The following is a 13734-nucleotide window of genomic DNA, read 5'->3' on the forward strand; positions in this document are numbered from 1 at the left end:
AAAATGAATTACAAAAAAGAAACTAAATCAATCTAATTCAAAGAAAACAAAACCAAATATAGATATATTTAAATCACACTTGCATAAAGGAAATCACACATGCTTTAAATTGAAATCACACTTGCAGAATTGAAATCACACCACAATTGCATAAATGAAATCACACCTACTAGAAAGTAAATGCCACTTACTGAAATTAAATCACACTTGTTGAAAGTAAAAGCACACTTGCATGAAAAGAAATTAAATGAAACAACTATGCTATGTTATGAATATGTACAAATATGTGCAAATTGTGGTTGACGGGGGCCCTCCATTCCTCAGCAAGCACACTAACAAACTATCACATCTTGGAGAACAAAGTGGCAGTATGTATTTCATAAAGATGAAGTTACAAGATATTACAAGAATTCTCTCTCCTCACTTTACAAACCACATGGATGGAACTTGGAACCTCCAAGAACCAACTATCACTAACAACAAGACTAACTAGTTACAATTAACAACTGATAACTAGCAACTAACAATCCTTTGTATGAAGGGTGCACTCCTATTTAAACAAAAATTGAATATAATTATACAATAAATATAGATCCTTATATCTCTCATAAATCCACATTTATCTCTTGTGATTACAACCAATCTCCTAAAATGTAAGATACAAATCCTCTTAAAATCCTCTTATCCATGATTCTTCTCCTTTGGATGTGCATAGTTAATCCACATATTCTACCATTATTCCACAAATCCTTAGGAGTTGGAATTTGAAATTCTAATTTGTGGTTGGATGGCCAAGTAGGACCGTTCTAGAATCTCCAAGTAGGCCTACAATATCACAAAAATCATAAAATTTTTAGATATATATGAAAATATGTTAATTTATTTCATCATAACCAACATATTTTTCCTAAATCAACTATTTTCATATATATTTCCCAAATCCTAATGGTTCAACTTTGTAAGGGATTTGAATGACTTTATTTTTGGGTTAAGGGTGAGTGAGAGTTAGGCGCGAAAGTATGAAGATTGCAAGGGAAATGAGTTTTTGTTAGTAGGGAGATGGAAAATTATGGATCCACTGTAGGCTTAACAGGTGTAGAAATGCTAAAATTTGTATTTGTTTAGTAGCAATGGTGTAGTGGATCTGATTTTACATTGAATGATCATGCTGTTCTAATCTTTAAAAAGGTACTCTTGCATATAGTTTCATCTTCCTTCATCATCTTGGAACTTGCAAAAAATTATCAATTTCTGTAATAAAATGTAATATTGTCAAAAGAGAGAGGTGATTAGCCCCTCTTAATTTGATATATACACAAAAAAACGCAGAAATAATACTAATAAAAAAATTCGAGGACCAAAAATTAAATGCACTTTTACCTAATCAGTACCATGTATCACTGGTTATTATTTTGTTGGTGACTTCTTCATTGTGTTTCTAACCAATTTTGAGCTTGAGACCTCTTCTACATACACTTAATACTTCATCAATATACCAAAAACCGAATTTTCATAAGCTACTGAATTATGTCGATTCTGAAGCTAGAAACAATATGGAGCTTTCCATTGTCTTGTCACTTTACAACTTGCAATGAGACTCGGATGGTGGTTTTTCAATTATCACAATTGGGTTTTTAATGTTTGTAGGTTTTTATCAAATTCTAAGTCTGTAACTGTTTGCTCTTTTTTTTTCTAGAGCTCCACCCTTGTCCATGATCCCATTAATCAAGAAAATGCTCAAAGTTCAAAATTCTTGGATTAGCTTGAAACCAATTCCAAAGCTTATATCGCGTTGCTCTGAATCCAACACAATTCATTTCACTGAAATCCAAGTTTGGATGCTCCTGGAATCACGTTCTAATCATTTTGTGAAACAAGGAAAAAAATGAATTTTGTGTTGCAGGAATTCCCAATCAGCAAGCCATATGCTGACTGGGGTATGTCACTTGGCACTATTTTATTGGTCCTTAATTGGCCAATGATTGATTGACACTTTTCACAAGTTGATTTGTTAACACGTGTTAATTTTTTGTTGGTTTACTGGTCGCTGTGGTGGGCCAATAAGGAAGTGCCACATGGACCAACCATTAGTTTCCACATGGCATCCTCGTGATGGAATAAATTTTTTTAAGGGATAAAACAAACCTACACAAGAATTGAAACCAAAACCTCCAACTTAAGAACAAAGTTCTTAACCAACTCAGCTATCACATATTTCTTATTTACAAACCATTCCAGCATATATTTAAAGTTTACATGCACGCCTTTTATAGGAGGGGTCAGGATAAGCCCTAGCCCCTAGTAATCCAGCACCATAGGACCACGAGTGGGGGTCAAGGGCTAGGCCTTATCCTGGCCCACGGTCTCATGCAACCGCATATGACCAGGTGCTTAAGTTAAAGGTGCCAACAGAGGAATGGGGATTAGCCCCTGATTTTTGGCACCCAACGTGGTCGCATGGCACCACATGACCAAGATTTTCGAACCGGGGGCTAACTTTAACTATCCTACAATTTTGACCATCAGTCGGGAAGGCGAGATTCACATGTTGTTCCTATTTTCTGGGTGCACAAGCTGGGTTTGGGTCAAATTGTAGGCTTATTAACAACAAAATTGGGTAGAAACGTAAACGAGTGATATCTTTCTCAATTTTTGACCAAATGAGGTGCATAAAGAGTCAAAACAGGGGTTTTCGACAATGCTAGATCCTTTGGAGGCGTTATTTTTTTTGTTTTAGCTTTCTAGGAGCCTATAATTATACTTTTGATTATGAATTTAGATTTCTTATCCAATGTTTATTGCAAAATTTTAAAACTAACTTTCTTCAAATTCCTTTTCTAATCTTCCAAGTCACAAAAAGCATAAGAAGGGAGCATACTCAAGAATATTGAAGCTCTTTACTAATTTAGAATGTGGAATTAAAATACAAAGCAAAAGTATTTGATCTCTAAATTCAAATTGTGGCTCTCAAAATTCTTATTTGTTCTCCTTCTTCTCAAATATTCCTTCTCTTTCTATATCTTCCTCCAAATGATTAGTGATCTAGGTGGCTCTTTCTACACCACCAATAAATAAAATTTAAAACAAAATGAAATTTAACTTAAGAACTTAAAAAAAAAAATACATTACCAAACTTGGTTTCATTCATTGATTCTAGCATATTCTACTCTACTAGAAATAGAAAAATTGTGTCAAGTGTATGCACATTTCCAGTGTAACCATGTGCGTAACAGAAGTAAAAATATATTCATGTTTAGTTTTAAAAAATATGCATTAAAACACATCAAAGCATGAAAAACTAGTTGTTTTGATAATACAATAAAGAAGTAAGGAATAATAGAAGATTGATATGACTTGATCCTTGATTGGAACCATCTTTTAATAAGGTCATGAAATTCTTGATTCCTTTCTTGGTCTAGATCACATTAAATATCCTCCTTTATTATGAATTCCTAGATCCTAGATTCTACTGGTTGCTCCCCATCAAGAGTATTGCATGATTCTTAAGTCTCTTCAACAAATTGACAAGAGGAATCAAAAGAGACTTGAAGAACTTCTTGTGGAGGTGGAGAGACAGACAAGTTTTTGCATGTAGTTAAAATATACTCTTCCTGAGAGGCAGATATCCCAACTATTGCTAAGGTTTGAGAAATTTCTTGGAAGAACATTCTTCAAACTCTTAATTGTCCGTGAATTGCTCCAACTTGTTGATAATGCCTCTCATGCACACAGATTAGTACAAAGTTTTGAATTTTTTTAAAAATTAAATATGCAAAATGATTTTAATATGATTTTAACCATGCATCTAAAAATGAATGCAACTATAATGAGTTGTCTAAAATTCAAAATAAACACCTATGTATACCTCCCCAACAACAACACCAAAATGTTTGGTGATTTAATTGTAAGTTGAATCCCTGTCATTTAATTTGTCAACCTAAGGTTTCATAAACTAACGAGGTATTCCTGTACTATATATACTAGGTGGTTATCTTTCAGATTAGATTAATCTAATGAAATTAAAACTAATTAAAAAACAAACTAAATCAATCTAATTCGAATAAAAACAAACCAAATATAAAGAAATTGAAATCACACTTGCATAAAGGAAATCACACATGCTTGAAATTTAAATCATGCTTGCAGAATTGAAATCACACCTGCAGGAAAGTAAATGACACTTACTGAAATGAAATCACACTTGTTGAAAGTAAAAGCACACTTGCATGAAAAGAAAAGAAATAAAACAACTACACTGTGTTACCAATATGTACAAAGATGAGCAAATTGTGGTTGATGGGGGCCGTCCATTCCTCAGCAAGCAGACTAAACAAATTATCACATCTTGGAGATCAAAGTGGTAGTATGTATTTCATAAAGATGAAGTTACAAGATATTACACGATTTCTCTCTCCTCACTTTACAAACCACATGGATGGAACTTGGGACCTCCAACTAGCAACTATCACTAAAAACAACACTAACTAGTTACAATTGACAACTGATAACTAACAACTAACAATCCTTTGTATGAAGGGTGCACTCCTATTTATACAAAAATTGAGGATAATTATACAATAAATATAGATCCTTAGATCTCTCCTAAATCCACATTTATCTTTTGTGGTTACAACCAATCTCCTAAAATCTCATATACAAATCTTGTCAAAATCCTTTCATCCATTTTTCTTCTCCTTTGGATGTGCATAGTTAATGATCCGCATCTTCTACAAATATTCCACAAATCTTCAGGAGTTGAAATTTTAAATTCGAATTTGTGGTTGGATGGCCAAGTAGGACCCTTCTAGAATCTCCATCTAGGCATATAATATCACAAAACTCATAACACTTTTAGACATATATGAAAATATGTAAATTTCCTAACATTTAATCACAAATTCACATATAATACTTAAAATCAATGGCTTGGAAAATAATAATGATAGACCCATGTAATGATGAAAATCATTACTTATTGTAAGATTGTGGTGTTACAGAGTTATGGAATGAGGGTAAACTGATGAAAATGAAGGTGAAAGTGGATGACATATTGGAGACCCGACACTCATCCTATGGAAGATTATGTAACAAGAAACGAAGGACTTCATGGGTAGTGTAAATGAATTCAACTGCTTCACGTGCATGTCTTCAGCAACATAAATAGAGGTATGGGACTCAGGAAGTAGTAATTTCTTAGCATGGAGCTCCACATAGATATACAATGAAGGAATCCATGGTTGGTCTTTGTTATCACATTGTAGCAAGAAACTGACAGGCGATTTCTTCCAGCTCTAGAGACCGGGGAAGTCAAGCAGTTAAGGTAGAAATCGATAGGAAAACTAGCTGAATAATTGTGGAAGAGACATGGTATGATTAGAGGCCATCTTAGGAATGGCAGGAAGATATTTTCTTCATCCATCATTCAGTTTTCCTTATAGCTTTTATTCTATAATTTCTTGCATTTTAAAGAAGGAATCAAATCCTTTGTAATGATTTGGGTAGTAGATCATTGCACGCCAAGACAACTATTCGATTAGATAGTTGGATCTCAACTAAGATATTTTGTAACTATTTTTCAAAGCTTCCCCTCTCCTTATAAATAGAGGGAGGAAACACTTAACAAGGGTTACCAAATTATCCACCCAAGAGGCTCCAATTGTGTGGTTCCACATTTATTCTATTTTCCTTTTCATGAGGGGCTTGAGCTATATATTGTTAGAAAATTATATATTACGGAGCAATGGAACACATAAAATATTGCAGAAATATAAACACAGAAAACACACAGAACAAGAGAGACACAGATATACGTGGTTCACCCAGTTTGGTCTACATCCACCCCGAACAGCCAGTCCTTCCTTTCTATTATCCAGCAAAATGAAGAGACACAACCTACAGCAAATCCGCTGTAATATCCTCTGTTTTCTCTCACAGTCTCACCTCTCTATTTCTCGCTCACAGAATACACATCTATCTCACAGCCTCAAATACAATACCCTCATACAAAGAGAGGGGTTGCCTTCTAGGGCAAAAAACCCTAAACTAAACATAAGTTCTACCGTTAGATCATCCGCCTAATGAACGACCCAGATTGACTAGAAATTTCTATACTTTTACAAGCCCCCCCCCTGGACCCCCCCTGCAGTGAACATTTTACGGGCGGCGTTGCCGTCCCCATTTCGAACTTGGGTCCTATGTGGCGATACCTTTGAATATAGAAGATAATCAGGCTCCACACCCAACATATATTGCTGAATGTAAATGGACTCGTGATTTGGATTGCATCTTGAAGGTTAATGAAATTGTTTTGTTGATTCCTATAAGAGAAATGCACAATATATTTTCCCCATTTGTTTATCACTCCATGTATGTCTTTCCTCCTATAAAATAGTGTAATGAAGCTGTTGGTATCACTATCATTCATGGTTATATATTTTCTACTAAGTAGTAACAGTACTTGTATTAACTACAAATTTACTTATGTACTTCTAATGTGCATTTATTTACTTAATTTAATCTGGTGACAAATGTATTCATGATGCATAGATCTTGGGACCTAAATTAGTGCTCCACTCTTTTTGTATTTGCATCTCATGACCCTTCCATATCTCTGATGGATATTGTTCCTAGGATTATGTGTTATTTCTAGCCCTTTATTTCGATTTCCCTCCTTTCCTTCCTCCTAATCACCTGTACTAAAAAAACAATGTGAAGCTGCCTATTGTTGTGTGTCATCCACCATAACTAAGACATTCCTCTATGAGATTAGCCATATTTACCCCCTGAGTATTTAGATCTATATATGTTCTTTAGTTTACCTTGATGAAGGACTATTAAACCAAGCCTTGAATTATCTTTTTCAATGATGTGACATATGGAGTGTATCAAAAATACCTTAGACAATCTTTAAAATCACTCCTCCTTTAAGATGCCCTAGGCACTAGTCTCATATCAACTTGGAGGTTGTCTCTAGGAGGCTTCTATATATCTTGAAGCACTTGTGCAACTGGTGATAGAAAAAGCTACAACATTTTTCTGGTGCCATTGTTGGCAAAAAAATTTGAAATATTTTCCCTGGGTACAACAATTTTTACATTACCTCTATCAAGTGAGCAAGGGAAATGTGGGTTTAAGGTCTCTCACCTTGGCTAATGCACTGTTAGAATCTTATTGTAAACACCCTCGTGACTCCACTATCTATATCTTTATTTGTTCATTATGGATTTCAAGGAGCCTCATACTTACTTTGATGCTAAAGAAGAAAAAAAATTCCCCTACTTTTGAACTTGAGATAACTCACCTAAAGGGGTTTTCAAAGTAGCCCTTCTTGCATTCTTGGCCAACGGATTTTCACCACTATATTTTTATTTTATTTCTGGTTATCCCAATCATGTCCCTCCATTTCATGAATGGAATACCTATTTGCCTATATTCAATGGAAACACAGATAAAAGGTTGGACCAGCATCTCAAGGATTTTCATGAATGCATGGAACAACAAGGTTTTTCTTTGAAGATTCGTAAATGAAATTGTTCATGTATTCTTTAGAATAATATTTTAGATTTTGGTACAGAAAAATACCTCGTGGCAACATATCTTCTTTCAATAGATTTCACATAGTATTTAATCATTAATGCAAAATATTATATCTGCCGGATGCTCTGTTTGAAGACTGTTGTGCACATTTTAATTTTGAAAATGTTTCTTAGGTCAATGATCTTGTTGAAGATGTTAGTGGGGCTCAACTCCATGAAAACGTATACTTTCATCAAGAAGCATCACCCATCTATCAAGAAAGGGAAGAAGGGTACATTATCAAACTAGAAATAGACCCTCAAATATCTCATCCTATCAAATTGTATGATTCTCATTCTTGTGATTCATATAAATATGATGGGATGTTGAGCAATGTGGGGCTACAATAGTCCAAGTCATTCGAAGATGCAAACGATGAGGAGGCCCACTAGGAGGGCAAGAAAGAGGCTCCAGTTCACGATTCACATCCTTTAAATGGAGAACACGTTCAAGAAGCTAGTATTAAAGTCGATATAGATGCTCTAATCTATGATTCAGATGATCATAAGGAGGATGAGATGGTTGCATGCTATCAAAGGGATCTATTTACAAAACAATGGGGAGAATATTATGGACAAAAACTCCTTTAGGAGGAGCCCAAAGTTGAAGAGCTCACCAATTTTGGTGGCTTCCTTTTGTAGAAAGTTTTCTCCTTGAAAACTATTCAAGAAACAGAGACAACTATAAATATTTCTCATCAGTTCCATTATCATATAGCTAACTACATGCAATATTTCTTAGGTCTGCAACAATATACATCAATTCCAAGATATATGTCAAATTTTTGGTTTGAAGCTCTTATGCGGTGCATGCAAATTTTAGCCATTTAGTTTGAAGAACACAACCCAATTACAAAGTTCATGGAGGATATTAAAAGAGTTAAGAATCAACCATCAAGTTGGGGGCACATATCAAGATTATTGTCCAAATATTTTATGTGGTATATGCCTCTTTTAATTAATGAATTTTTAAAGAATGATGGCATAAGTTCCAGTACTCTGATGTTGGGCTAATATCATTGGAAGGCTGACATCACTTGGGTGAACTGAGCCATGTGCATAAGTAGGATTTGTATGTAATTAATCTCACTAGTTGAGCATTTAATTTCTAGTTGTTAGAGTTTATATTTCTGCATTTCAGTTTTATGAGGAAAGGAATCCCAACAAATAGAGTCTCGTGGATATTTTCTAGTTGTATAGGTTCATTATATTTTTTACTCCATGCCCAATGGTGAAGACTACTAGTTTGCCAGTTCTCAGCACCTTTCTAGCAAGGGCCTATCCTGAGTTGCAACCAATGTTGTCACCTACTGCAACATGTTTTTTCAGCTATCAAAAGAGTGCAAAGGAGAAGAGGATCTTGCATTCATTTTCTAAGCAGCAAAAGTATTCAAAGCATACATCATACCCTCTCCATTGGAAATTTATTTCAACAAGATTTCCAACAATATGTAGAAGTCCAAAAATGGAATCCTGGATCAAAAAATATGGTCTCTTGATGTTTCAAGGATTGAAGCCTTAGGAAAGAAGGAATATCAGAGGTCCAATATCAGAGATCGCATATCAAAGTTCCAATGACATCAGAGATCGGTGCATTGCATATCAGAGGTCTTTGTCATGCGGAAAGAGTCAATTTTGCGGACAAAAACGACCTCCCTAGAAAACAAGGCTTTTCTAGTGACAAACAAAACAATCAAGCACTATCTTTCCCTAAATATGCATTTAAAATAAAAGCAACCAGTTGTTTAAGGCTTACCTTTAGTCCAACGCTTGTTTGTAGCAGCCAAGCCTCTTCGATCCGGATGAGCTCCTTCTCCTTGAAGCCTGCATTCACTAACAAGCAAACGATTACATAGCACCTGAATAACTCATATAATAAAACATATTCATCATAAAGACCAAGGAGTTTATGAAACAAATTATATATAACAACTTGTTGAGAAAAATGAACTTAATTGTATTAATTGGAAACAAAAGAAACCATTACAACCAGTGCCTTGGTGTTGTGCAGGTCCCTCCCAGGGTCTAGTAAGAGTTCTCCTCTACTTTGATCAGCTCACCCACTTCCAAATGAAGCTAGGAAAGGATTGGAATCTCTCCTCTCAAGCTCTATAAGGGATTCCTAATTTCAGCAGCATCTACCCTTAGGAATGTTCAACTTTCAACCTCCTCTCCCTCTGGCCCAATGCTTGTATTTATAATGCTTTGGAGGAAGTTAATCAGGTCCACCATCAATGGGATAAGCTCCTCTTTCAAAGGGGTAGCTCCCCTCTTCATGGGATAAGTTCCTCTTTCATTGGGATGCATGAACCATCTGGAGGCGCTCAATCCACGTCAAACCATCTTCTAGAATGCTCTAGAATCGACCACAAGTAAGTTTTTTGAAGTAAAACTTGCACCTTTTGACCTTTACAGGAGTACGCACCCACCCCTTTACAGACAGAGCGTACAAGTATGCAGGTATTATGAACTTGAGGTGCATACACGCAGGTAAGGGTAGGAGAAACTGTGTAACCAGAGTTATATTAACTTTTAAAGACTGTCTCTCTTTTTTGGAGTTTGACATGAGGAGCAGAGGTATAAGACTTGCCAAAGAGGACAATATGGTTGTTGATGGAGCCATACTGACTGAAAATAGTCATGGTGACAAATTTTAGTGTAACAGATTGCCCCCTAAAGTGCGAAGTCTATAGTAGATTAGGGTTTTATATCATCTAGGAAGGGTGAAGCACTTTATCGTTTTGAGGATTATCTTGTGGAGAGCCCAGTTGGAACCTGCAAATATTCAACACAAAATACATATATGAGATCATATCATCACTGATGTAGGCATTCCCATACTCAGATCAAAAACTTTAACTAACAAACTAACTACTACTCTGATATAGGAATGATTTCGCAGTACATCATAATCATAGACACATGTAGACACAGTATGGACGCAGCCATCTATTTATAATTAGTCTACTATATAATGAATACAAAACTCCTCGCAGCCTGGATGGTGGAAACTAGATCCAGGGTCTTCATTTCTACTTCCCAAAATAGTACGATTCTATCCATGCAAATAAATGAGTTGATGTCGAACATGGTAGAAACCACTTGATTACCAGTCGATGATGTAAACTGTTAACAAGTGTGAGAGAGACCACCAGTGATGTCAATGGTTCTGAAAGTACCCAGTACAATCCATGAGATGTGAATGAATGTGTTGATGCTGAACATGTCACAGAATCCTTCGATCGAAATTCAATGATGTAAACCGTCGTCAAAGGCAAGAAGCCTGCCATTGAGGCATGCAGATTTCAAGGTACTGACGATTCCTAGATCATCTTTCTAGATAATGTGCTGATGTCGATAGAAAGAGATCCATTGCAGGCAAGCCCACAACATGAAATCATAGATCAAGTTGAAGAAATGTAGCTGTAAGGACTGACTCAGGGATGGTCAAGATGGATGACAGATATTTTGCAGATGAATGGTTTATTTGCAGTGACCTCTTGAACACATAACGACACAACAGATGGCTTGGTGACAATTGACCCAAAGTTAATACCCAGAAACCAGCTGAAGACTTTCAATGTGGTTTGATCAACTGTTAGGCAAAGGATTTCCCAACCCAGGTGAATGAAAAGTGTCGTGTTCAAGAGTGGTGATAAGGTTTCTTCGAGACAAAGGATAAAAAATAGGCTCATTTTTCTCTCTTTTCCCCCACCATTTCTGGCAAGTACCTCTTTATTTTTTTAGAAGCTTGAGGAGGATAACATTTGCTTGATTATAAGCTCATCCTTCGGATGAGTCCAACTTAGTTTAGATTCGAACCCTAAGAAGGAGTGGTTCGTTCCTGTTTGTAATCGAACAGGTCCTTTACTGTGAAATTTTAACGAGTCCAGTATAGGAGAAACTCGGCGTTTTTCAATTTTAGGGAGTCTGAAAAACTTAAGAAGACTCCAGGGTTGACCTTTTTCGTAAATTTGTGTCTCCCAAGCCCGAAAAAGTATAAAATAATACTTGAGAGAATTGCTTGATCTTTACGACCAAGGAGTACTTTCATGATTAGTGTCTCTGATCTGAAAAGTAAAAAGCGACCAAGGACACGTCGTTTTATTTCCAATATCGAATTTGAAACGACAAAAATCCAGCAATCTTTTCATGTTTTTACGGTCAGAAAAGGGCTATAAGAGGACCATCTTTTAATTCCGTTTTAATGAGTGTAAAAGAAATGCTCGGCAATCTTTTCATGTTTTAGGAGTCAGAAAAGGGCTTAAAGATGACTCTGATGTTTTTGTTTGTAAAAAATGAAAATTTTACCTGAAAATCCTTTATCCTGCACAAAAACCAACACATTACTCATACCTGTGGAAGATAGATAAAAATAATTTGAAAAATACCTTTTCATGGTGAAAAATAAACAAATTTACCATTTATTTACCCAAAAAACCTATAAAAAGGGGTTTTACCAATTCATTTTTACCATTTTACTGTTGAGGAGAGAAAAAGGGCTTTTGGCAAGAAACTTCCCGTGGACATTGCGGAGAATCCGACCGTCGAAACCGAACGTCGTCTCTTCCAGGTAATTTTCAACATCCTCCTCTTCAATTTCATCCGTTTAGAATTCTTTTTTGGGCCCCAAATTTCATTTTTTGGAGGTTTTGGGGTTTCAAGAACCACCTCTCGGGGTACGTAGGTGCCACACTAGGGACCCGCGTACCCCGACATTTTCTCAGTTGGGAAAATGTCGGGAGTACGCACCTTGCCTTGAGGGAACCTGCATACTCACGCTCTGTTCCTAAAGGCGGGGTGCGTACTCCGCGCAAAGAGTTTTTAAACCCCAAATTCTCCAAAAAGGACAATTTTTTTTTGATTTTGTGGACTCTAATGGATGTTTTATGGTGTGTAGATTGCTCACCATGCTTGATTGGTGCAAGAGAGAGCACGAAGATGTTGATTTGGCCGCCATTAATCATCAACCGTCAATTCATGCTTTGAAGGCATGCGGCCTTTATAAATACTGGGCCATACCTGGCATGAGGGCCCAAGTGAGCTTTCTAGAGTGGCTGGTAGAAAGATGGAACGTTCAGGACCAGTGTTTTTATATTGGAGGGCACCAGCTTGAGATGGAGCCCACATATATTTACTTTCTAACTGGTTTGCCCAAGAGAGGTGAACACTTGACTCTTTTCGGGACTAGGCCGGGTGGCCAGTCCATCGTTAGTCTCCGACTAGAGTGGTGTATCACTCAAACTCAGGAGAAGGGGATAGAGATCAAAACCATATCCCGACCTGAACTTAAGGTGATTTCTTTTACAGTTACCAGACTTTGTGGGGTTGCCGCTTTACACATTGCTACTGGATCCCAGATGCGGATGGCGATTGATTGCTATCGAGGTACCATTTTCAACTGGTGTGATGCTGTGTTGGCCAATATAAAAGGCCAACTGACTAGAGCCAAAAATGGACAGCAAAATACTTTTGGTTATGGGCCTTTAGTTGTGAGTTTTGGCTTAGAGAGGGTTCCGATGCTGATCCCACAGAAGCTCATTGTTGGTGTTGGGCTTCCTCGAGAGCCCAAATTGATGCGATGGGTTGCGGTTATGGCCCGTCATCCTGATGAGGGAATGGAGGTTGTCCGATTTAATCCAGAGTACTTTCGCTGGTTAGAAGACCAGGTCTTTTCTATACAGGATTTTCCTTATGTCGGAGTTGATTTTCTTGGAGATCTGGACATGGTTCTTCCACCGGGAGAACAATGGCATGATACAGGTAACTTCATTTTCCACAATTTTTTTAAACTATCTATTTTTTTTGTTTGTTTTATATCGTCTCAAAACTGATAGTAATAATTTTCAAAATGTAGATGTAGGCCCATGACGTCCAGCCAATCTCCGGCCTTACGAGAGGAGACTACCAGTTGCACCGGCACCGGCCCAACAGGACGAGGCCACAAAGACTTTGGCTGAGTTGGAAAGTGACCTAGAGCATCTTACAGCAGATATACCAGAGACTACCACAGATGACATTCCAATCCGGCTTCAGCACTATGTAGTCGGGGTCCCAGGACCTTTTAGGAGGTTCTTGTGTAGGGTGGCCCGTGCAGTGGTGTCATATAGAGATCATCACCAGCGATTGGATGGTCGTTTTGTAGACACATGTGACATTT

The sequence above is a fragment of the Pinus tabuliformis genome, chromosome 7, assembly GCF_031772625.1.
Source record: "Pinus tabuliformis cultivar Carrire ecotype Pingquan chromosome 7, CPIR1, whole genome shotgun sequence".
Taxonomy (NCBI): domain Eukaryota; kingdom Viridiplantae; phylum Streptophyta; class Pinopsida; order Pinales; family Pinaceae; genus Pinus; species Pinus tabuliformis.